Here is a 25,179-nt window from a genome sequence, read left to right on the forward strand (position 1 = left end):
ACTTGTTCTAACCAACTCACATTCTACAACATTGCATTTCCCACCATTTTTGAGCAGATGATAAATGATGATTTATCCCCTATTGAATTCAAGGAAATAATATTTACTTGCTATGCAAACGACTGAATGGGTAGGAATTTTCACAGAATCCCTACAATGCAGAGGGAGGCCATTCAGCCCATTGAGCCTGCACTGACACAATCCCACCCAGGCCCTATTCCCATAACCCCAACTATTTACCTTGGCACTAAGGGGCTTTTAATATGACCAATCAACTTGGGTCCCTGGTACTGTGAAGCAGCAGTGCTAACCACAGTGCCACCCTGCCATCTCTGCTGCGGCAGGAATCGAAGGTAATGGGACCCAAATTATCAGCACAATGGTATCCCAATGCTGTTCCCAGCTCCAGCCATTCTGGCAGGAGCAGAAACAGAACTGATTGATTGGGCTCAGAAGGAGCTTTGTTAAGTTCATTTTAGGGGACCAATTGGATTTGTCCAATTTCTCCCCCCAAGAGGCGATTTTCGATGCATGGAAGCACACACCCAATCGGGCAAGCCAGGGGACCAGCACTCCAGGTCAGACTAGGGACCCTCAGTGTAAGGGCAGCCACATGTCACCTTTTAGACGGGCTCCCCTTCTTTCCCCATCCCCCCACCTCCCACACACCGCCCCCCCTCCCCACCCCCCCATTCTCCCACTTCACCCCAAACTGGTGATCTGGCTGCAAGAACTATTTAAAGAAGTTGAAGAGAGGATGTATCCATGTTGAAATGTCTTGTCCATTATTTCCCTGCCTTCACACCTGCTGCTCCTTTCAAGCAAGGCGGCTTCCAGTTAAGCTCCAGCTTTGAGAGCTCACCTGCAACACTTAGCTGAGCAGGTAAGCTGTTCTAATGCCAATTAAGGGGATGTCTTTATGAAAATCCTATTGGATGACTGTTAATTCCCCCAGGGGCAGATTCAGAACATAAAAGCTGCCCTGACGTCCGTTTCCCATTTCCAGAGGGAAAATCACAGAATCTTTACAGTGCAGAAGAAGGCCATTCAGTCCATCTAATCTGCACTGGCTGTCATTCTCCATCATCCTACTCCCTCACTTTATTCCCATAATGCTCAACATTCTTTTTAGATAGCAATCCAATTCCCTTCTGAATACTGTGATGGTATTGTGATTTTAAGAAATATATTTATATCCTGCTTCTTGTAACAAGCATGTTTAGAATTCAGATCAGTTCTGCAGGGTGATGGCTTGTCTAGGAAATCTTTTAAATTAGTAGCTGAGAGAACAAGATAAGTACTCATTTTAGACATGGAGGGCTCTATTTTATCATTTTGATTCCAAGTGCTGGGCAGACTTGAATATGGGAGTGTTTCAGATCTGACTTTTAGACCCGTTCTCAGAAGCCCCCAAAGGAACTCTGCCTGCAAAAATAGCAGCAATTCCAAATTGCACCGCACAAGCCTGTGGACAGGACTTGTCGCGCCCGAAATCATGCTGCTCCGACCGATGCCTCCAACTGCACGCGTGCAGGAAAAAAATGATAGAAATGTGGCTCCTGGGCCAGATAATGTCTCCACCTGTCCCCCACAGATATTGCCCCTCACCCACAACATTACTGATCCCCTTATCCCCCCACCCAGATCGATTGCGGGCCCCTACCCCGTCCCCCCCCAGCAATCTCAGGTAGAGTGGCAGTGGACCACCCCTCCCCCCTCACTGATCACAGGCAGAGTGGCAGCAGATCCCCCTCCCCCTTCACTGATCTCAGACAGAGTGGCAGCAGATCCCCCTCCCCCCTCACTGATCACAGGCAGAGAGACTGAGAACCCCCCTCCCCCTCACTGATCACAGGCAGAGCGGCAGCAGACCCTCTTCCCTGCCTACCGATCTCAAGCAGAGAACCATCGGATGCTAAGCACCTTTTTCTTCACTAACTGGAGCGCCTGAATCAGACTTTTGTGGACCGTGTCTGTTTCATGCTGATTCTGGATGGGTGAACATGGTGGTAAAGGGGGAAGTGCCAATAGGATTGGGCATGTAATCCATTAATCAATTTAAATGCAAGCATTTACAGCTATTTAAATACATGCAAATGCATTTAAATAGCCTTTGTGCCCATCTTGGGTACGGTCTCTATCGCGGCTATTTTCAGGCCTTGGTAAAGGGGGAACTGGACAGACGTGGCTGCGGAACACACTACTCACCTCACACCCGACTTTAGCAAATTTTCTCACCCAAAAGTGGGCGCAACTTGATAGTAATATCAGGCCCAGAGTGATTGTTTAAGCATTTGTGCTTACTTAGGTTCCCCTAGGGGTTTCAGAGTACTGTTTTGATTAGGTTGATTGACAGAAACAGAGTTGTGTGATTAATGGGAGGAAATAGGCTTACAGATAAGAAAGAGTTTCAGTTTCATTTTAAAATATAAATAGTTGCAGCCTGGGCTGCCAGAAGAAGGCAGTGTCTCCCTGCAGAAGAAAGCTCCAGGATTGTTAACCTAAGTCACAAGGAAGTATTTTCGTGTTTTGCTAACTAATTATAAAGAGAAGTTGAAGTCTATGAAGGAGATGTTTGCTTGATTGGAACTCAGAGATAGATTAGCAGTTAAAAATAGTATCTTGTCATATTTAAGTATTGTTTAATTATTAAACATTAAGCTAATTCATTTGTTATAATTAAACTGTGTTGTAAAACAAAGTTTGTTTGATAAAAGTTTACTAGGTTGTCAGTAGAATCACATCTGGAGTGAAACCTGTTATCCCCACACTAATGCCAAAATAGAAAATTGTTTATTATTCATTATGGTTTGGGGTTTCTGACCTGGTCGCTAACAATACCTCAATCAAATCCACCTCCAACACCCTCTCAGGGGAGTTTGATCTAGACTCCAACCAGCCTCTGGGTGAAAGTTTTTATTCTTCATGTCATTGTTACTCTGTGTCCATTATTGCCAAACTACCAGCCCAATGTCTCACTGAGTGAAATCAAATATACTTGGAAAAGGTCAATGATTTGCTTTCTCTAATTAGAGGTAAAAAAAATCATTATATCATTCAAACAAAGTTCATAGAATTTTAGAATTCCTGCAAAGCCGAAGGAGGCCATTCAGCCCATTGAGCCTGCACTGATAATAATCCCACCTAGGACCTATCCCCGTAATCCGATGTAGTCCCTCTGACACCAAGGGGCAATTTAGCATGGCCAATCAACCTAACTCGCACATCACAAACTGTTCCATCATTGATTATTATATTATTGAACCAAGCATTGGATGAAAAGCCTGGATCTTTAAAGGGCCCATTTTAATTCTTATCAATTTCCTCTGCTATGTTTTAACTTGTCTGTATGTTTTTCTTCCATTGAAAATACCGAATTCAATTTAAACAAGTGAGAATGAAAGCATTAACACAGCATCTTTCACAACCATAGGATGTTCACAGGCAATAAAACAATTCTGAAGTGTAATCATTGTTTCATGGTTAGTTGAGAGATACAAGTTAGCCAAAGCACTCAGTGATTCCTTTGCTTTTTGAATAGTATCAATTGACCTTTTACATCCATCTGAGACAGCAAATGTAAACTCTTTTAACCTCTCATTCATGCAGCCCGAACTTAACACTGCATGTTTGAATACATCAAGGTACATTCTGTTTAAGTGTCTGAAGTGGGGTTTGAACCCACAACATTTGGCTCAATACCCAGACAATACCCCAATTAACTCCTCAGACAAAGCTCCATTATATTCTTGACGACTTGCTAATTGCAAACATATTCTCACATCTCCTTCAAATGAAAATTTCTAACAAAACATTAAAATATTACTTTCCAAACTTTGTGATTACTCAGACAATAACTTTGATTGCAGATTTGACCTGGTGCATTTAAAATGTTTTGCTATGTGTAATAAGTCATTGGAGGCAGAAGTCCCTTCACCAAAATCCCTTTATTTACAAACTCTAACAGCAGTACACAAAGTGCTAGCAGTTAGCAGTATATATCCGGGGGTGTCAGAGGAACTGACACTCTCAGTTAAGTAAAGGGCAAAGGCTCCCTGATCGGCCCATCAATTGGATCCTTAATCAGTGAGTTCGTACTCCAATAGGCCAACCTCAATGACCTGATTGAAGTCATTGCACTATGCTAAAACAATTATCAAAACTCAACACAATAGAACATAATAGTGCATGGTCATGATGTGAATTTACTTATGACGTGGTTGTCTGTGTTTAAACTTGAGGGTATTCATATATTTTAGCTCAGATGTTTAGCGTACAGTTCAGAATAACACCATGGCCAAGATTTTCACTCCTGGGTCGAGTGCACAGAGCCAGGTGAATTCACATTTCTATGAAACTTACCTCTAAAAATACAGCCCAAAATTCCAATTTGCATTCCGGAGCCAGGCTATATTAGAAGCCATATCCCACAGGGACAATTCCGGAGTCTGCTGAATGCCAAGGTGGGCTGGGTGGAAAGCTTGCCTCCTTGCTCTGCCATTTTGTTGAATTCAATTAAAACAAAGAACAGCCCCCCCAGCACTTAAACATCTCACTTGCCACACCTTAACCATGCCAACCCATATCACCTCATGCCCTCTGGGTAATCACTATGTCCTATTACATTCTCCTTGTGAACCAATGCCCCAACTTCCCACCCCCCTCCCCATATCCACCGAGCCCTTTATAGCCCTCCAGCCACTGCAATGATCCCTTATAGCCCCTATGCTAACCTATGCCCCTCTGTCTACCATCCATGGCTTAGTATACTCGCTACACCAACTTATGCCCCTCTGTCCAACCTTGGGTCCTTTATAATCTCAATGCAAACACTCCCACTCCCCATGGTCCTTTTAGAGCCACTGGCTGGAATTCTCTGACCTTACCCAAGGCTCAAATTCTCCAGTCCCATTACTGTGAATGGAGATTTGGCCAAGTGCCAAACTCTCTGTTCTTGCTGGCAGCACTGGCAGAGCATCCGACATTGGAGAATTTAGCTGCTATGTTAACCTATTGCCAGCTCATGCCAGCCCACGTCCATTATCTTTTGCCCACTCACCCAGTATCCGCCATGAGCAGACTTTAGTGCTGAGATTAAATGAAACAAAGTTCCAAGTATCTATTGCCAACTTTATCCTTTTAAAACTCATTCATGTAGAACCATTTACTACATTTATATTCCTTCAGCTACATTATCCCTCACAGCAACAAGCATTTCATTCAGGTGCATAATCCTGTACAAAAACAAATATTGAAATTCAAAAAATCCAGAACCACTTGGAGCTGTCAATCAAAATGTGAAGTGGCAATGTTTGCTGGAGCAGACGAGTGAAGGAGCAGAGAGACAGATAAGAAATTACCTGTTAAAAACCTGTTTAAATAAGTTTAAAGCACTTTTGTAGTAAGAACATACCTGTAGAACTGTTTAAATCATTTAAAAGCATTTTTGCGGGTTTTTTGTATTTACCGCTTTAAGAATTCTAAGGGAGTGGATTGCAGGGAGTTGTGGGGGACCAGGCTTTAAAACAGCGCCAGGTTTAAAAGGAGGCCTGGTGTAGACAGCGGGCAGCGTCAGAGCGGGCAGCGGAGTGAGTGGGAAGCAGAGTGAGCTACGAGGGCTTAGGATCAAAAGGGCTGGGGAGAAAAAGGGCCAGGTAAATTTGTGTGGAAATTTTCAATATCACTATAGTGAATAATGGTGGGGCATGTGATGTGTTGTTTCTGTATGATGTGGGAGCTGGTGGACCCCAGGGTCCTTCCCAGTGACCATGTCTGCAGTAAGTGCAGGTTGCTGGAGGAACTCCAGCTCAAGATAGATGAGCTGGCCTCTGAGCTACAGACACCGAGACTCATCAGGGGGAGAGAGGGTGTCATTGTCAATGGGGTGCAAGAGACATCCACCCCCGCTAGACTGGCTAACTCTAAGGGTCAGGAGCAAGAGGGGGGTGGGGAGCGGAGGAAGGGGGGTGGGGAGCGGAGGCCTCAGCCTCTCAATCTGCATAACAGGTTTGAGGTTCTTGCTTCCAGTCTGGACGAGAACGAGGGAGGTGAGGTTGGTGAGCAAACTGCACCCGGTACAGTGATGCAGCAGGACATAGGCAAAGAGAAGGTGAAAAGGAACATAGTAGTAATTGGGGATAGTGGGGTTAAGGGTATTGACACTGTCCTTTGTCACAATGACAAAGTGCACAGAAGGGTGTGTTGTCTGCCTGGTGCTCGGGTCCGGGATGTCGCATCTGGGCTGCAGAGGAACCTGGAGTGGGAGGGTGAGAATCCGGTCGTTGTGGTACATGTGGGTGCCAATGACGTAGGCAAAGTGCGGACTGAGGATCTGGGGAGGGAGTATGAAAAGCTGGGAATGGAATTAAAAGGTAGAACCAACAAGGTGGTTATCTCTGGGCTACTGCCTGAACCGAGTGCAGACGGGCGTAAGGTTGATAAGATTAAGGAAGTGAATGGGTGGCTCAGGGATTGGTGTGGGAGGAATGGGTTTGAATTTATGGGGCATTGGCATCAGTATTGGGGTAGGTGGGACCTGTTCAGGCGGGATGGGGTTGGTCTGAACCTTGCTGGGACCAGAGTCCTGGCGAATCGTGTAAATAGGACTGTAGACAGGGCTTTAAACTAATTGGAGGGGGGAGGCTGCGAGGGTAGGTGACATTACGGGGTCTAAAGTTAAGGAGAGGGTACAGGTAAGGGAAGAGGCCGAGGATGTCCCAATAATAAAGGGAGTAGGGGGCGTGAGTATGGTTGATGACGTTCTGGCAAATAGAATCCAGGTGAAGGCACTTTATCTGAATGCACGAAGCATTCGGAATAAAGTGGATGAGCTGGTGGCGCAGATCAGCACAAATGGATATGATCTGGTGGCCATTACAGAGACGTGGCTGCAAGGTGACAGGGACTGGGAGCTGAATGTCCAGGGGTATCAAGTGTTTAGGAAGGATAGGCGGGAGGAAAAAGGGAGGGGCGTAGCTCTGCTGATTAAGGATAGCATCAGGGTGGTAGCAAGGGATGATATAGGAACCAAAGAGCAGAACGTGGAATCGTTGTGGGTGGAGATTAGAAACAGCAAAGGGAGGAAGACGCTGGTGGGTGTCGTCTATAGGCCCCCGAATAATGATCTGGAGGTGGGGCGGGCTGTTAACGCGCAAATAAGTGCGGCGTGCAGGAATGGGACGGCCGTAATTATGGGAGATTTCAATCTACATATTGATTGGTCGACCCATGTTGGACGCGGTGGGCTCGAGGAGGAGTTCTTGGAATGCTGCCGGGATAGTTTCCTCGAACAGTGTGTGTTGGAGCCGACGAGGGAGCGAGCTATCTTGGATCTGGTGTTATGTAATGAGGCGGGTAGAATTAGGGACCTTGTGGTGAAGGATCCTCTTGGGGAGAGTGATCATTGTATGGTGGAGTTTCTGGTGCAGATGGAGGAGGAGAAAGTGGGTTCCCGGACACGCGTCCTGAACAGAGGGGAGTACGGTAGGATGAGAGAAGAATTGGCAAATGTTGACTGGGGGAGCGCGTTGGAAGGTAGGTCTGCTGAGGAGCAGTGGAGGATCTTTAAGGAGATCTTTCTTGGTGCTCAGCAGAAATATATTCCGATGGTTAAAAAGGACCGTAGGAGGAGAGGTAATAAGCCGTGGATAACAAAGGAGGTGAAGGAAAGTGTTAAATTAAAAGCGGAGGCGTTTAGAGTAGCTAAGAGTAGTGGGCGAGAAGAGGATTGGGAGAGGTTTAAATGTCAACAAAGATTGACAAAGAAGTTGATAAAGAAGGGTAGGAGAAACTATGAAGTTGGGCTAGCGCTTAATATAAAAAAGGATAGCAAGAGTTCTTATGAATATATAAAAAGGAAGAGGCTGGCTAGGGTGAACGTTGGACCCTTAGAGGATGAGAGGGGAGACTTAGTGGTAGGGGATGGGGAAATGGCTGAGGTCTTGAATAACTTTTTTGTTTTGGTCTTCACGGAGGAGGACGTGAATAATTTGCCGGGTGTTAGCGATGGAAAGGTGGTAGGACTGGAGGGTCTCAATGACATTATTGTTACTAGAGAGGCGGTGCTCGACAGACTGGAGGGGGCTGATTGTGGACAAGTCCCCAGGACCGGATGGAATGCATCCGAGGGTTCTGAAAGAAATGGCGGAGGTGATAGTGGATGCCTTGGTGGTTATTTTCCAGACGTCGCTGGATTCCGGGGAAGTGCCGGATGATTGGAAAACGGCTAATGTTACACCGTTGTTTAAGAAGGGTGCCAGGCAAAAGGCAGGGAATTAAAGGCCGGTTAGTTTAATGTCTGTTGTAGGTAAAATGTTGGAATCCGTCATCAAGGAGGAAATAGCAAGGCATCTTGAGGGGAATTGTTTGATAGAGCAGACACAGCATGGTTTCGTTAAGGGGAAGTCATGTCTGACAAATTTATTAGAGTTCTATGAGGATGTGTCTAGGGCGGTGGATAGAGGAGAGCTGGTAGATGTGGTCTTTCTTGATTTTCAGAAGGCATTTGACAAGGTACCTCACAAGAGGTTATTGCAGAAGGTAAGGGGGCATGGAGTTGGGGGTAGGGTGTTAGCGTGGATAGAGGATTGGTTGTGAAATAGGAGGCAGAGAGTGGGGGTTAATGGGTGCTATTCGGATTGGCGGTTGGTGACTAGTGGAGTGCTCCAGGGGTCAGTGCTGGGGCCTCAGCTATTTACCATTTATATAGATGATCTGGAGGAGGGGACCAAGTGTATGGTGTCGAAATTTGCTGATGACACCAAGATTGGTGGAACGGCAAATTGCGCGGAGGGTGTGGAGAGTCTGCAGAAGGATCTAGATAGGCTGGGCGAATGGGCCAGGAACTGGCAAATGGAATTTAATGTTGGCAAGTGCGAGGTGGTCCACTTTGGTAGGAAGAATGGTAGGAAGGACTATTACTTACGTGGCGGAAAACTGCAGCAGGCGACGGTGCAGAGGGTCCTCGGGGTCCTTGTGCATGAGTCGCAAAAACCCAGCTTGCAGGTGCAGCAGGTGGTCAGGAAGGCTAATGGGATGCTGGCCTTCATAGCGAGGGGGATTGAATATAAAAGTAGGGAGGTCTTGCTGCAGCTGTATAGGGCATTGGTGAGGCCGCAGCTGGAGTACTGTGTGCAGTTTTGGGCGCCGTACTTACGCAAGGATATTTTGGCCTTGGAGGGAGTGCAGAGGAGGTTTACTAGGCTGATGCCGGAGTTGAGGGGGTTGAGCTATGAGGAGAGGCTGAATAAACTAGGCTTGTGCTCGTTAGAGTTTAGAAGAATGAGGGGAGATCTCATTGAGACATATAAGATGATGAATGGGATGGATAGGATAGAGGTGGAGAGACTCTTCCCGCTCAGAAAGGACAGTAGACTAGAGGGCACAGCCTCAAGATAAAGGGGGGCGGTTTAGAACGGAGTTGAGGAGGAACTTCTTCACTCAAAGGGTGGTGAATCTCTGGAATTCTCTGCCCGTTGAAGTGGAGGCTACCTCGCTAAATATTTTTAAGACGCGGGTTGATGGGTTTTTGATAAGCAAGGGGGTTAAGGGTTATGGGGAGAGGGCGGGAACTGAGCCACGACAGATCAGCCATGATCTTATTGAATGGCGGGGCAGGCTCGAAGGGCTAGATGGCCTACTCCTGCTCCTATTTCTTATGTTCTTATGTAAAATCAGTCATGCAGCACTAATCCAGTCAGGGAATCCCTAAGGCTTATATCAATAGACAGAGTGAAATAGCAAACAACTTTTTAAAATGTTAAAGGGCATGAGTTTTAAATGCCTCAACAGCTCCCTTTGACAGTTCAGCTTGACACAATTTTTTGGCAGTTCCATTGAGTTTCACAGTTCCAATGTGTTAATACACTTTTTACACACATTCATGCCTACTTTTAGTAATCTTAAAGGGCACCTGACCTCTCCCATAAGTTTCCCAGAGACATATCCAAACAGGTACCTCTCTGAAAGGATAGCCTACCCATCCAAACACATTTAATGATGGGCAATAAATGCTGGTCTAGCCAGCGATGCTTACATCCCATAAATAAATTTTAAAAGTATATGACATCAGATCTGCTCCTACCAGGTATAATCTGTGGAATCCAGACACCCCTCAGAGTAAAATCACACAAGTTGATGCAGCTGTTGATTTCTCTGGGCAGCAGTTTCCATGAAATTCACATGTACGAATCCCAACTCGGAGCCCATTCCCACCCACGTGAAAATGGCAGGTGTCATGTTCGGAGGTGGGACTTCCAAATTTAGCCTTTTTTTCCGCCATTTTCACCAAGCCAAAATCTGGGCCTAAGTGTTCATCTCCTATTTCACTTTGACATTTTTATGTTTGTGTTAACCACACCTGCATGGTTATAATTACTGGTGGCGAGCAAACAATTCTGTTTTTTCACTTTTATTCTGTGTACGAACGTAAAACAAAGAGGAATTTGTCTGATAAATTTGAGAAACATCTGGAGCCAGTCAATTGTCGTGACCACAGATTACCATTTTGATTCTTGTATTTATGTCACATTGTGTGCAATTTCACCATTTAAGCTGTTCACTACAACAATTTGCATTTATATAATGCCTTTAATTTACTAAAACATCCCAAGGCAGATGAAACAAACCACTCACCATCCCCATTTGGAAATACATTGCCATTCCTTCAGTGTCCGCACGGTGGCACAGCGGTTAGCATTGCTGCCTCCCAGAGGCAGGAAGCCTGGTTCGATTCCTGTCTTGGGTCACTGTCTGTGTAGAGTTTGCATGTTCTCCCCATGTCTGCATGGATTTCCTCCATGTACTCCAATTTTGTCCCACAGTCTGAAAGATGTGCTGGTTAGGTGCATTGGCCATGCTAAATTCTCCCTTAGTGTACCCGAACAGGCACCGGAGTGTGGCAACTACGGGATTTTCACAGTGACTTCATTGCAGTGTTAATGTAAATCTACTTGTGACATTAATAAATAAATTTAAAACTTAGCTTAAAACTGCCACTGGGTTAAAATCCTGGAATTCTCTCCCTAACAGCATTGTGGGTGAAGCTACAACAGATGGACTGCAGCGGTTCAAGAAAGCAGCTCACAACCTTCTCAAGGGCAACTAGGGATGGGCAGTTGGTGCGAGCCCAACTAGCGACTCTCACATCCTATGAATGAATTTTAAAATCACTTCTGAAAGCTGTTTTGTTCTCCTGACAAAACAAATCAAAACATTTTGTTCTTTTGTAAGAGGGAGCAATGTTTCTTCAGCTATTTGCTGGGTACAGTTTTGCTAAGTTTCAGTTTATGTATTAACGGTTTATCAAATTGCAAAGTGCACTTGTTAAAATGTATTCTGCATACTTGGGAATTGTGCGTGCAGAGTTCGCAAAGGGTAGTGGAAGACCATAGACCAAAGAGGCTGATAAGCATGATGGGAAAATAGACAATATTATAAAAATGAAGAGTTTAATGTAATTTGATTTTATTATTGTCACGTGTTGGGATACAGTGGAAAGTATTGTTTCTTGTGCACAGTACAGACAAAACACACTGTTCATAGAGGAGAAGGAAAGGAGAGGGTGCAGAATTAGCGTTACCGTCACAGCTAGGGTGTAGGGAAAGACCAACTTAATAAAAGTTAGGTCCATTCAAATGTTTGATAGCAGCAGAGAAGAAGCTGTTCTTAAGTTGGTTGGTATGTGACCTCAGACTTTTGTATCTTTTTCTCAACCATTTTCCCAGACCAGTAAACCATTCCTATAACAGGTTAATAGGTGACCTTTGACTGTACAACCTTGTGGCACAAGCACTATGGAAGCGATAACCTGATTATCAAACAGCAAGAGAAGGTGATTAAATGTAGTTAACTCAAGCATTTGAATTCAAGAACAACAATCGCAGGAGTTTGACTTTTGGTTTGAAACATGATTTCTTCAACTATTTTATCAAGATAAATGTGCAGAGAAACCACAGCAGAAACACAAAGCAATGGTAACTTTATCAGCAGCGGGACACACACTTTTGTATTTCTCCCCTCTCATCTTAAACCTATGCCCTCTAGTTTTAGACTCCCCTACTTTTGGGAAAAGATGTTAACTATATAGCTGATCTATGCCCCTTATTATTTTATAGGGTCTAATACATCATCCCTAAGCCTCCTATGCTACTGAGAAAAAAGTCCCAGTCTATCCAGCCTCTCCTCATAACTTAAATCATCAAGCCCAGTAGCATCTTAGTAAATATTTTCTGTACTCTTTCTACTTTAATAATATTCTTCCTATAATAGGGTGACCAGAATTGCCCACAGTATTCCAAGTGTGGTCTTACCAATGTCTTGTACAACTTGAACAAGATGTCCCAACTCATCTATTCAATGTTCTGACCAATTAAACCAAGCATGCCGAATGCCTTCTTCATCATCCTGTCCACCTGTGACTCCATTTTCAAGGAATTGTGAACCTGTACCCCTAGATCTTTTTTGTTCTATAACTCTCCCCAACACATCAACTGAGTAAGCCCTGCCCTGGTTCAAGCTACCAAAATGCATCACCTCACATTTATCTAAATTGAATTCCATCTGCCATTCATCAGCCCACTGAGCTAATTGCTCAAGATCCCGTTGTACTCATAGACAACCTTCTTCTCTGTCCACTGTGCCACCCTCTTAATGTCTTCTGCAAACTCACTAACCATGCCTCCTAAATTCTCATCCAAATCATTAATATTTATAACAAATAGCAGTGAACCCAGCATCAATTCCTGAAGCAAAGCGCTGGTTACAGGTCTCCAGATTATACAGGCCTCACCCTTCCTATCTCCGTAATCTGCCCTAGCCAACAACCTTCGAGATATCTGCACTTCTCCAGTTGTGGCCTCTTGCTCATCCCAGGTTTTAATTGCTTCACAATTGTGGCTGGCGTAGCTTCAGCTGCCCTTAGCTCTGAAATTCCTTCCTTAAACTTCTTCACCTCCCTGTCTTGCTTAAGATTCTCCCTAAAAGCTACATCTTTGAGCAGTCATTTCCTCTCGTATCTCCCAATGTCAGCCAATGTCTAATTTTATTTCATGCTGCTCCTGTGAAACAATGCCTTTGGGATATTTTCCTGAAGTACAATATCACGTAAATAATAGTGATTTGAAAAACGTGGCCAGAAAGCATGGTGGAAGAGACTCAATAAAATTGGAAAAATATTTAAGATAAGAACTGATGAAGCTAGGGACCAATTGATATCTCTAGAACAGGCACAGCGAGCTGAAGTCTTTCTGTGGTGTATCATTCTACAATTCCATGATTGCCTCAAGCTTGTTTCACAAATAATTACACAGTCAAAGCAATCGTGGATGAATAAAACAACTCTGGTTTAGTTCAATGAGAATTCACTTTCCCACAGCAAACTCAATTCCAGATCCAAGACACTGAGAACATTCACTTCCTCAATAGCAGAGTTTGAAGCCTGGCAACACTAAAAACTCCTCATTATTTGGACTAAGAATAAACTAGACCAGTTTTCCTTTGTGGTCTGGCTTGATGTCTATTTTCATCTGTCTCTTTCATCCTTTCATTCTACCTAAAACCTTCAGCTTTGGTCATCAACTCCCAGATTTCCTGAAATCAAAATCCAGCCCATTTTCTTACTGTCCCAATTCTCTCTTCCTTATGCTTATCCCCATCTCACCCAGATTGTGATTATCTGTTGGTCTATCCTTGTTTTAATTTCATAGAATCCCTACAGTGCAGAAGGAGGCCATTCGGCCCATTGAGTCTGCACCTACACTCCACAGAGCATCCCCCCCAGGCCCTATCTCCATATCCTGATGTATTTAATCTACTAATCCCCCTAACCCACACATCCTGGGATACTAAGAGGCAATTTAGCATGGCCAATCCACCTAACCTGGACATCTTTGGACTATGGGAGTAAACTGGACTACCTGGAGGAAACCCACACAGACAGGGGAAGAATGTGCAGACTCCACACTGACAGTCACATATGGCTGGAACTGAATACAGATCTCCGGCATTGTGAGGCAGTAGCGCTAACCATTGTGTCACCATGCCATTCTCAATCCCTCCAATTCTCCAATCCCTTTCCTTTATAATTTTATCATTCCATCTTCATATTCTGACTTCAAGCCATTGCACTCCTTATGCACAGTCCAACGCAAACAGGATTGTTAACAAGTCTGTGCCAGTGTTCATACTCCACAAGAACTTTTCCCCACCCTTCTTTAGCCCACCCAATCGAAATACCTTTCTGTTCTTATCCTCCTCATTTGTTCATCTAGCTTTCCCTGAAGTGTATCTGTGCTGACCCCCTTCACTGCTCCTTGTGGTAGCAAGTGCCACATTCTCACCAAGCCGTGGGTTAAGGAGCTTTTCCTTAATTCCCTTTTGGGTTTATTAGTGACTATTTTATATTTACGGCCCCTAGTTCTGGCCTCCTCTGTAAGTATAAACATTTTACTTTGCCTGTTTCATAATATTAACAATTCAATCAGTTACTCCTCCATCTTCTCTTAATTGTTCTTAGAATTATAGAAACCCTACAGTGCAGGATGCCATTTTGTCCATCGCGTCTGCGCCAACAACAATCCATCTAGGCACTATTCTCATAACCTGACATATTTAGCCCACTAATCACTCTAACTTATACATGCCATGACAATAAGGGGCAATTTAGAATGGACAATGCACCAAACCCATGCATCTTTGGACTGTGAGAAGAAACCGGAGCACTCTGAAGAAACCCACAAAGACACAGGGAGAACATGCAAACTCCATGTGGACAGTGACCCAGGCCGGGGATCAAACCCAAGTCCCTGGAGCTGCGAGGCAGCAGTGCTAATCACTGTGCCACTGTAGTGCCTTCTTGATAGGTGTAGCGGTGATATCATTGTAAATCATTTTTGCCAGTGTTTCTATATGTTATACAATGTAGAGACCAGAGCAACTCACAAGTCCAATATAACCTATGTCCTCTAAATGTTTTACTTAACTTCTGTTTTTCAACTCTATCCATCACGAAATGAATCCCAGTACTTTGTTTGCTTATATAGCTTTATTAACTAGTATCACTACTTTAAGTGATTCAGTTAATAGTACAGAACTGAAGTATTGCTGAAAAATGACATTTTCTTGAAGCTTTTTGTCATGCACTCGTCAGGACAATCGTAAGAATACCAATGTCAGGAGAAGGAACAATTTTACAATATATGAGAGGCAAGTGTTGATTGATTGACCAGTGGACTCTGGTTAAGGCATTGTCATGGAGACTATACTAGTTAATGGTTACTAACAGTTAATTGCCAAGCATTGTTTAAAATTTTAAATGAGGCAGTTTGACTCTATTTGATCAAGGAATTGCCCTGAGCAATGAAACAACAAATGGCTGTCACTTATTTTGTTTAGCTAAACCAGACAGAATGGCCAGAATTCTTTCATTACACTCGCCACTGGAATTCTAATTGGGGGGGGGGGAGGGGGCGCGGGGGGCAGGGGCGGTGGGGGTGTGGGAACCATGTCAGGCGGGAATCTCCAGTTTGCAGGTGAGCATGACCAGAGAATCCTATCCAATGTGCGTATGTGCTATTTCTGTTTGCAAAGACATGGGTCCTTGTGTATGTAATAGATTTCCAGAACAAACAAATTCACCACACAGCCAGCCTGACTGACAATTTTAAATTTGTTATCAACATCATTTTTAACACACTGAGGATTATTTAGCCAATTTTGTCCAATTGCAGTATCACATCTAATATTGGACATTGTGCTTTGAGTTTTGCAAACTTGGGCTGGTTGTGTTCCTGTGCCTTGCCTGTTGCAAACAGCAAAAGCAACATGATCTTTGATATGATCTGCTGGTCTTTGGGATGAACAGCCAACATACCTAGCATCACACAGCACTGACCTTCATTTATCATATTATTAATTTATATGAAAGGCAGAATGTCTTTTTGGTTTGTTGGCAGCATCCAATTAGTGGCGAATACCACTTGTGTTGCTATTCCATAGCAGCAATGTAAAACAGCTAGTTTCACTTGTTCAAATGTTTTGAGATACCTTACCCTTCCAGGGTGACTGGAGGCAGGCTGGACACCTTACGAGGCCGAAAATGATGGCCTTAGGCCATCCATAAGTCTGCATAACATATTGCATGAAATGATTGGATCAGGGTAGCTATTATCCTACAGGGTGTTGTATTGCAGCATCAAGCTTGCATGGTGAGCAATGGCTCAGGTCGTATTTATGAGGTTGTAATAAGGCCAATCTTATAGAGTGTGGAACTGTAAGAATCCCAATGAGTATATTGACCAGTGAAAGTAGGCTTCTAGTAGACTGTGTTCAGTACTGATTCATGCAATGGGGGCAGGTCTAGAGTAATGTGCCCGTATGGTTGAAGATACATAGGCCTTACATCCTAAAGACTGATGGATCACATCAACAGCATGTCTCTTCCACTGTTCAATGGGCAAGGTACAGACTGTACCCAACCTGTTCAAAAGAACATGTACGTACATTGCACCTGCTTCCGCTAAACAAAATAAGTGATAGGCATTCACTAGTTCATTCCTTGAATGCCCCAGATCCTTCTGTTCCTCTGTTCTACTTCACTTAGACGCTTACTTTCCAAGCAGTAAATGGCTTCCTACCAAAGTGTACCACCAATTACTTACATTGAATTAATTAGTTAATTACATACCCATTCAAAAAATTTATGAATGTCATCTTATACTTTATTCACACACTTGTAATCGATTAAAAAATAATCAGGAGAATAAAAATAAAGTCCCATCATATATTTCACAGAAAACATTTCGCAAAATTAATTTAATTTTATAATTCATATAATGTGGCAAACAACATGACTTTGCTCCAGTAGTCTGTGATGTTGTCTGAAACTTTGGCTGAGATTACCACCTTATAGACATTTATAGATGCTATAACTATTCCCACATGTAAAAGCAATTGATCTATTTTTAGATTGATTGAAGTAACTGTTTTAGACTTTTAAAGAGTGGGTGTTTTGTTTGAATGTAACATTTTCTACTGACTGTTGGTTGGTTTTCCATAACATTGTATAACAAACACAACAGAGCAATAAAGTGCATAACTTACTACAATTGCCCTACGCCACTGCTTGTGTGTCAAGAGGAGAAAGAGTGCTTCCTCACAAGTCTCAAGCTTACCTGTTTTCCTGGGATTGGACCCCATCGCTATGCCATTCAAAGACCCCAAGCCATTCAAAAACCTCCTGATGAAGGGTTGGAACCACCATCTCCCCCCTAAAATTGGGAAGCAAATCATGGCTTCACCCCTTCTCATCCCGAATAGCAGTTTGTCCTAAAGAACTCCTTGCCCAACTGAGAGCCAGGTCAGCCAATTAGGCATTCTTCCTGGTGGGACCATGTCAAAACATATAGCATGCTGTGGAGTCAAAATGCCACAACATATAGAGACTGAAGTTCTGTCCTCCAGTGACACTGACAGCATGGATATGAGGTTCACTGAAAGTCAGAAAACAGATCAGTGGTGAACAGTTGTTTTGTTTTTGTCTGGAGAAAGGTGCGCAGTTGGAGTTTCCCAGAGATCTGTATTCAGAGCATTGATTTTCATCATCTATATTAATAGCTGAAACTTGGATGTGCTGGGCAGAAAATCAAAATGTCTAGGTGGCACAAAACCTGGAAATATTGTGAACTATGAGGTGGATAGTGATTGAATTAGACAGATGAAATTTAATGCAGAGACACAAAGTGATACATTTTGGGAGGCAGAACAGGGAGAGATAAAACAAAATGAAGGGTACAGGAGCAGAGAGACCTCGATATTTGTGGAAAACATTGAAGGTGGCAGCAAAGGTTGAGAAAGCAACTAAAAAGTCACACAGGATCCTGGGCTTTATAAATAAAGGCACATGTGCAAAAACAAGGAGGTTAGTTTAAAACGTCTTCAAACAATGTTCCAGCTTCAACTGGAGTATTATGTCCAGTATGGATAAGGCACTTTAGGAAGCAGGAGAAGATTTTGGAAAGGATGCAAGAATAGTTCCAGGGAATACAGGAATAGTTACAGGGATTAGGGACTTAAGTTATGTGATAGGCTGGAAAACCTGGGGTTGTTCTCCTGAGAGAAGGCTGACTGGCGATTTGATAGAGATGTTCAAAATCATGATGGATCTATACGGAATGGGTAAAGGGAAACAGCTCGCAATGGTGGGAGAGTTGAGAACCAGAGGACACCAATCTAAGATGATTGGCAAAAGAGCTAATGGCAACGTAAGGAAGAACATTTTTACACATCAATTGGTTAGGATCTGGAATGCGCTACCTGAGACAGTAGAGGGATGCCCATTCAATCATGGTTTTCAAAAGGGAATTAAGCATCTGGAGAGAAGATATTTCAGGGCTACGTGGAAAGGGTCAGGGAGCGGGACTAGGTGATTTATAGTTGCAGAGAGGTGGTACGGGCAGATATAATGGGCCAAATGCACTCCTTCTCTGTTGTAACTATTCTATAATTCTATCTTTCTATTATTAATCAATAGAGTGCAGTTTAATTCTAAAAAATATATAAGGAAGCTGCCAGAAGATATTACTTTTGGATTAAGATGTCTGCAGACTGCTTCTGAAGAAATACCTGGAATATTATTTATCCTCTTTTGTCACTGGAGAAAAAGTACTGAGCAAACTATTGGAATTGAAGGCAGGCAAGTCCCCAGGGTCGACATCCTAGGGTCTTAAATGAAGTGGCGTTGGAGATAGTGGATCCATTTGTTACAATATTTCAAAATTCCTGGATATAGGAATAGTTCCAATGGATTTGAAAAGTGCGAACATAACACCCTTATTTGAAAATGGAGAAAGCAAAATGTAAGAAATTATTGACCAATTGGTTAAACATCTACTGTTGGAAATCCATTATAAAAGTAATAATAACTGGATGTATCAAGAGTCAAAATGAAAACTATTAGAGTCAGTATGGCTGTGTGAAGGGTAAAACACTTGGAATATAACGTTCTACTTGGAATATGGTGTTCAATTCTGGTCGCCACACTACCAGAAGGATGTGGAGGCTTTGGAGAGGGTACAGAAAAGATTTACCAGGATGTTACCAGGATTTACCAGAATCGAGTAAAGAGGACTGTAGACAGGGCTTTAAACTAATTAGAGGGGGGGAGGGTGAGAGGGTAGGTGATGTTACGAGGTCTAAAGTTAAGGAGAGGGTACAGGTAAGGGAAGAGGCCGAGGATGTCCCAATAATAGAGGGAGTAGGGGGCGTGAGTATGGTTGGTGGCGTTACGGCAAATAGGGTCCAGGTGAAGGCTGGGATGAAAGCACTTTATCTGAATGCACGAAGCTTTCTGAATAAAGTGGATGAGCTGGTGGCGCAGATCGACACAAATGGATACGAACTGGTGGCCATTACAGAGACGTGGCTGCAGGGTGACAGGGACTGGGAGCTGAATGTACAGGGCTATCAAGTGTTTAGGAAGGATAGACAGGAGGGAAAAGGGGGGGGGGCGTAGCTCTGCTGATTAAGGATAGCATCAAGGTGGTAGCAAGGGATGATATTGGAGCCAAGGAGCAGAGGGTGGAATCGTTGTGGGTGGAGATTAGGAACAGCAAAGGGAGGAAGACGCTGGTGGGTGTCGTCTATAGGCCCCCGAATAATGATCTGGAAGTGGGGCGGGCTGTTAACGCGCAAATAAGCGCGGCGTGCAGGAATGGGACGGCCGTAGTTGTGGGGGATTTCAATCTGCATATTGATTGGTCGACCCATGTTGGACGCGGAGGGCTCGAGGAGGAGTTCTTGGAATGCTGCCGGGATAGTTTCCTTGAACAGTGTGTGTTGGAGCCGACGAGGGAGCGAGCTATCTTGGATCTGGTGCTATGTAATGAGGCGGGTAGAATTAGGGACCTTGCGGTGAAGGATCCTCTTGGGGAGAGTGATCATTGTATGGTGGAGTTTCTGGTGCAGATGGAGGAGGAGAAAGTGGGTTCCCGGACACGCTTCCTTTGTTTGAATAGAGGGGAGTATGGTAGGATGAGAGATGAATTGGCGAATGTGGACTGGGGGAGCGCGTTGGAGGGAGGGTCTGTTGAGGAGCAGTGGAGGATCTTTAAGGAGATTTTTCTTGGTGCTCAGCGGAAATTTATTCCGATGGTCAAAAAGGATAGTAGGAGGAGAGGTAATAAGCCATGGATAACGAAGGAGGTGAAGGAAAGTGTTAAATTAAAAGCGGAGGCGTTTAGAGTAGCTAAGAGTAGTGGGCGAGAAGAGGATTGGGAGAGGTTTAAATGTCAACAAAGATTGACAAAGAAGTTGATAAAGAAGGGTAGGAGAAACTATGAAGCTGGGCTAGCGCTTAATATAAAAAAGGATAGCAAGAGTTTTTATAAATATATAAAAAGGAAGAGGCTGGCTAGGGTGAACGTTGGTCCTTTAGAGGATGAGAAAGGGGACCTAGTGGTAGGGGATGGGGATATGGCTAAGGTATTGAATAACTTTTTTGTTTCTGTCTTCACGGAGGAGGACGTGAATAATTTGCCGGGTGTTAGCGATGGAAAGGTGGTAGGACTGGAAGGTCTTAATGACATTACTGTTACTAGAGAGGCGGTGCTCGACAGACTGGAGGGGGCTGATTGTGGACAAGTCCCCAGGACCGGATGGAATGCATCCGAGGGTTCTGAAAGAAATGGCGGAGGTGATAGTGGATGCCTTGGTGGTTATTTTCCAGACGTCGCTGGATTCCGGGGAAGTGCCGGATGATTGGAAAACGGCTAATGTTACACCGTTGTTTAAGAAGGGTGCCAGGCAAAAGGCGGGGAATTATAGGCCGGTTAGTTTAACGTCTGTGGTAGGTAAAATGTTAGAATCTGTCATTAAGGAGGAAACTGCTAGGCATCTTGAAGGGAATTGCTTGATAGAGCAGACGCAGCACGGTTTCATTAAAGGGAAGTCGTGTCTGACAAATTTACTGGAGTTCTATGAGGATGTGTCTAGGGCAGTGGATAGAGGAGAGCCGGTGGATGTGGTCTTTCTAGATTTTCAGAAGGCGTTTGACAAAGTACCTCACAAGAGGTTATTGCAGAAGGTCGAGGGACATGGAGTTGGGGGTAGGGTGTTAGCGTGGATAGAGGATTGGTTGTCAAATAGGAGGCAGAGAGTGGGGGTCAACGGGTGCTATTCGGATTGGCGGATGGTGACTAGTGGAGTGCCCCAGGGGTCGGTGCTGGGACCTCAGCTTTTTACCATTTATATAGATGATCTGGAGGAGGGAACCAAGTGTAGGGTGTCGAAATTTGCTGATGACACCAAGATTGGGGGAACGGCAAATTGTGCGGAGGGTGTGGAGAGTCTGCAGAAGGATCTAGATAGGCTGGGCGAATGGGCCAGGAAATGGCAAATGGAATTTAATGTTGGCAAGTGTGAGGTGATCCACTTTGGTAGGAATAATGGTAGGAAGGACTATTACTTACGGGGCGAAAAACTGCAGCAGGCGACGGTGCAGAGGGACCTCGGGGTCCTTGTGCATGAGTCGCAAAAACCCAGCTTGCAGGTGCAGCAGGTGGTCAGGAAGGCGAATGGGATGCTGGCCTTCATAGCGAGGGGGATTGAATATAAAAGCAGGGAGGTCTTGCTGCAGCTGTATAGGGCATTGGTGAGGCCGCAGCTGGAGTACTGTGTGCAGTTTTGGGCACCGCACCTGCGCAAAGATATTTTGGCCTTGGAGGGAGTGCAGAGGAGGTTTACTAGGCTGATACCGGAGTTGAGGGGGTTGAGCTATGAGGAGAGGCTGAATAAACTAGGCTTGTACTCGTTAGAGTTTAGAAGAATGAGGGGAGATCTCATTGAGACGTATAAGATGATGAATGGGATGGATAGGATAGAGGTGAAAAGACTCTTCCCGCTCAAAAAAGACAGTAGGACTAGGGGGCACAGCCTCAAGATAAAGGGGGGGGGGGGCGGTTTAGAACGGAGTTGAGGAGGAACTTCTTCACTCAAAGGGTGGTGAATCTCTGGAATTCTCTGCCCGTGGAAGTGGTGGAGGCTGCCTCGCTAAATATTTTTAAGACGCAGGTTGATGGGTTTTTAATAAGAGAGGGGATTAAGGGTTATGGGGAGAGGGCGGGAAAGTGGAACTGAGCCGTGACAGATCAGCCATGATCTTATTGAATGGCGGGGCAGGCTCGAAGGGCTAGATGGCCTACTCCTGCTCCTATTTCTTATGTTCTTATGTTGCCTGGTATGGAGGGCATCAGCTACGAGGAGAGGTTGGAGAAACTTGGTTTGTTCTCACTGGAACGATGGAGGTTGAGGGGAGGTCTGATAGAAGTCTACAAGATTGTGAGGCACATGGACAGAGTGGATAGTCAGAAACATTTTCCCCAGGGTGGAAAAGTCAATTACTAGGGGGCATAGGGTTAAGGTGCGAGGGACAAGATTTAAAGGAGGTGTACGAGGCAAGTTTTTTTTTTACATGGAGGATGGTGGGTGCCCAGAACTCACTGCCGGGGGAGGTAGTGGAAGCAGATACAATAGTGACTTTTAAGGGGTGTCTTGACAAATACATGAATAGGATGGAAATGGAGGGATGTGGTCCCCAGAAGGGTAGGGGGTTTTAGTTCAGTCGGGCAGCATGGTTGGTGCAGGCTTGGAGGGCTGACGGGCCTGTTCCTGTGCTGTAATTTTCTTTGTTCTTAAATCATGTTTGACTAAATTGTTTGAGTTCTTCGAAGATGTAACAAGCGAGGTGGATAATGGGGATCCTTTGGATGTAGTACATTTGGACTTCAGGGAGATGTTTGATAAGGTGCCACATAGAAGGTTAATACACAAGATTAGTTCACATGGTATTCGGAATAATTTATTAGCTTAGAGAGAGGATTGGCTAAACAGCAGAAAGCAGAGAGTCTGGATAAATGGGTCTTTCTTGGGTTGGCAAGGTGTAACTGGTGGGGTGCCTCCTGGACTGATCCAACAATATTGACTTGTGGCGTTTCAGAACTGGGAATGTAGGAAGATGATGGCACTATACTCGGTGTAGCAGGCAAGCAACTAATAGAAGGTAGTGCATTATCATTATTCGAAGCACCAAGTTTCTGTGTAGAGACCAGTCCAACAGCATAATCTGGCATGACACTATCAACCACTGTTTCCTCTTTGGCAGCTTTTTCTGCAACTTTGGCATCTAATGTCCTCCTTCTCCTTTTTGCTTCCTGGCCAGCACCTACCATATCCAGCTCTGATATGTCTAGCAACTTTACGCCCCTCTCCTGGCGCAGAGGCATCCGAACAGCCATTGGCATTCTGTTTGTTGATGGACCAAACATACTGGGCGTAGTGGAGCTCCGGAAGGGGCTTCAGCTATTTGCAATCTATATTAATGACTTGGATGCAGGCATAGCAAGCACTGTAGCCAGATTTGCAGCTAACACTAAAATGATTCTATAAAACCAAATTATTTAAACTCTTTCATCATCATAAATATACTGTCTTATAAGCATTTATGTACAAAATATGACTAACTTGCTGGGCTGACAATATCCAGGAGAATGGAAATAATTGGGAAATATTTTCTTCTTGGATCAGTACTCTATATTTAATTATTAGGTCTGAATGAAAAACTCATTATACTGGGAGCGAACGGAAAGTGACTTGAGTCTTTGGAATTCAATGTTTTGCATTTGTTTTACCCTGGAATTGAAATAGCTTTGGACATAGGTCTGGTCATTCTTATCTTTGCAATTTCCCAATACAGTCATTATCCATGCAACGTTACCACAAAATGGGGAGTGATAGGACATTCAACTTAATAAGTTAACGTTCTGAAATTAGCACTGACCCCATTCCCAATGCGTTGTGTTTCACAGTGAAGATGATTCCCTACTTTTTAGGGACTATGCTGATGATCATTACAGACTAAACTTTATTATACTTGTAAAATTAATCTAAAAGGATCTCAGCTCAGATTTCACCTCATTTTCTTTGGCTTTTTCCCCATCGTACTGCCCATCTATTCTGGGCTCATCTGCAGAAATCAGTTTCAATTATCAGTTTAATTCTCAATGAGAAATTACTTCACTGTGCATTTCCCACTGCAGGTTGATTCTTGTTGCTACTGGGTGCACAAGTTTGCAGTACAGGTCTTTTCAGTTACCCCTCCAGCACATTTAATAATCTTTCCTACATCCACACTTGACTTGCAGCAGAATACTTATGGCAGGAATCATAGAATCCTATAGCACAGAAGGAGGCCATTTGTCCCATCGAGTCTGCGCCAACAAAATCCCACCCAGGCCCAATCCCCACAAACCCATGTATTTACTCTAGCTAGTCCCCCTGACACTAACGGGCAATTTAGCATCACCAATCCACTTAGCCTGCCCAAACTGACACCGGGAGAACATGCAAACTCCACACAGACAGTGACCAACTTGGGAAATGAACCTGGGTCCCTGGCACTGTGAGGTAGTGAAAATGCACAACGATGGTAGTTTCTGATCGCAGACGTCGGACAGTCAATGGAAATGAATGGGTTAAATTTTCCATTCCAGGACTAAGTCCCATGGTGGGGATGGGAAAGGGGAGAGATTCCCTGCAGAGACCGCTTGAAATTCACACCATATCAAGTGACATTGGTCTAATTAATTATACATTTGGCACAGCAAGGCAGGCTAGGTGGCTCATGCCTCACCATCAGATCCAAGAGCCATACTTAAAAGATGCCTGGATATCAACTGAGCCACCATTTAAGTAGAAAATCTCCCTTCTTTCTTCAGGAAGATCCTGAAGAAAGAAGATCCACATATAGTTGATACTCCCCTCATTCACTGTTTAATTTGGTATTCCAGGATCCAGACACGAGAGAACTCCATCTTCAATTTCCACGAGATGCCCAGTCCTACTTGCAGCTAAGTCTGATATTTGCACATCACTTTTTCCCAGACGTGTTCCAGACAGGTATGAAAACCCGCTGGTGGCAGTGAGGATTGGGCAGGGAGGCCAATACCAGTCAGGCCTTCATCTGCATCCCATTAACAGAATGCAAAACAGTTTCATGCTGGCCTCTGATAGGAATGGCAAGTCACCTTGATGGGCAGGACACACGTCCCACCATTATTTTACGCCAGCGGGAAATCTACTTTTTGGCTCCTGCTGCATTGTCCCTCCTCATCTGCCATTTACCCCATCTTG

Source organism: Carcharhinus amblyrhynchos, chromosome 24 (genome assembly GCF_965287045.1).
Source record: "Carcharhinus amblyrhynchos chromosome 24, sCarAmb.v2.hapA, whole genome shotgun sequence".
In the NCBI taxonomy this organism is placed as follows: Eukaryota; Metazoa; Chordata; class Chondrichthyes; order Carcharhiniformes; family Carcharhinidae; genus Carcharhinus; species Carcharhinus amblyrhynchos.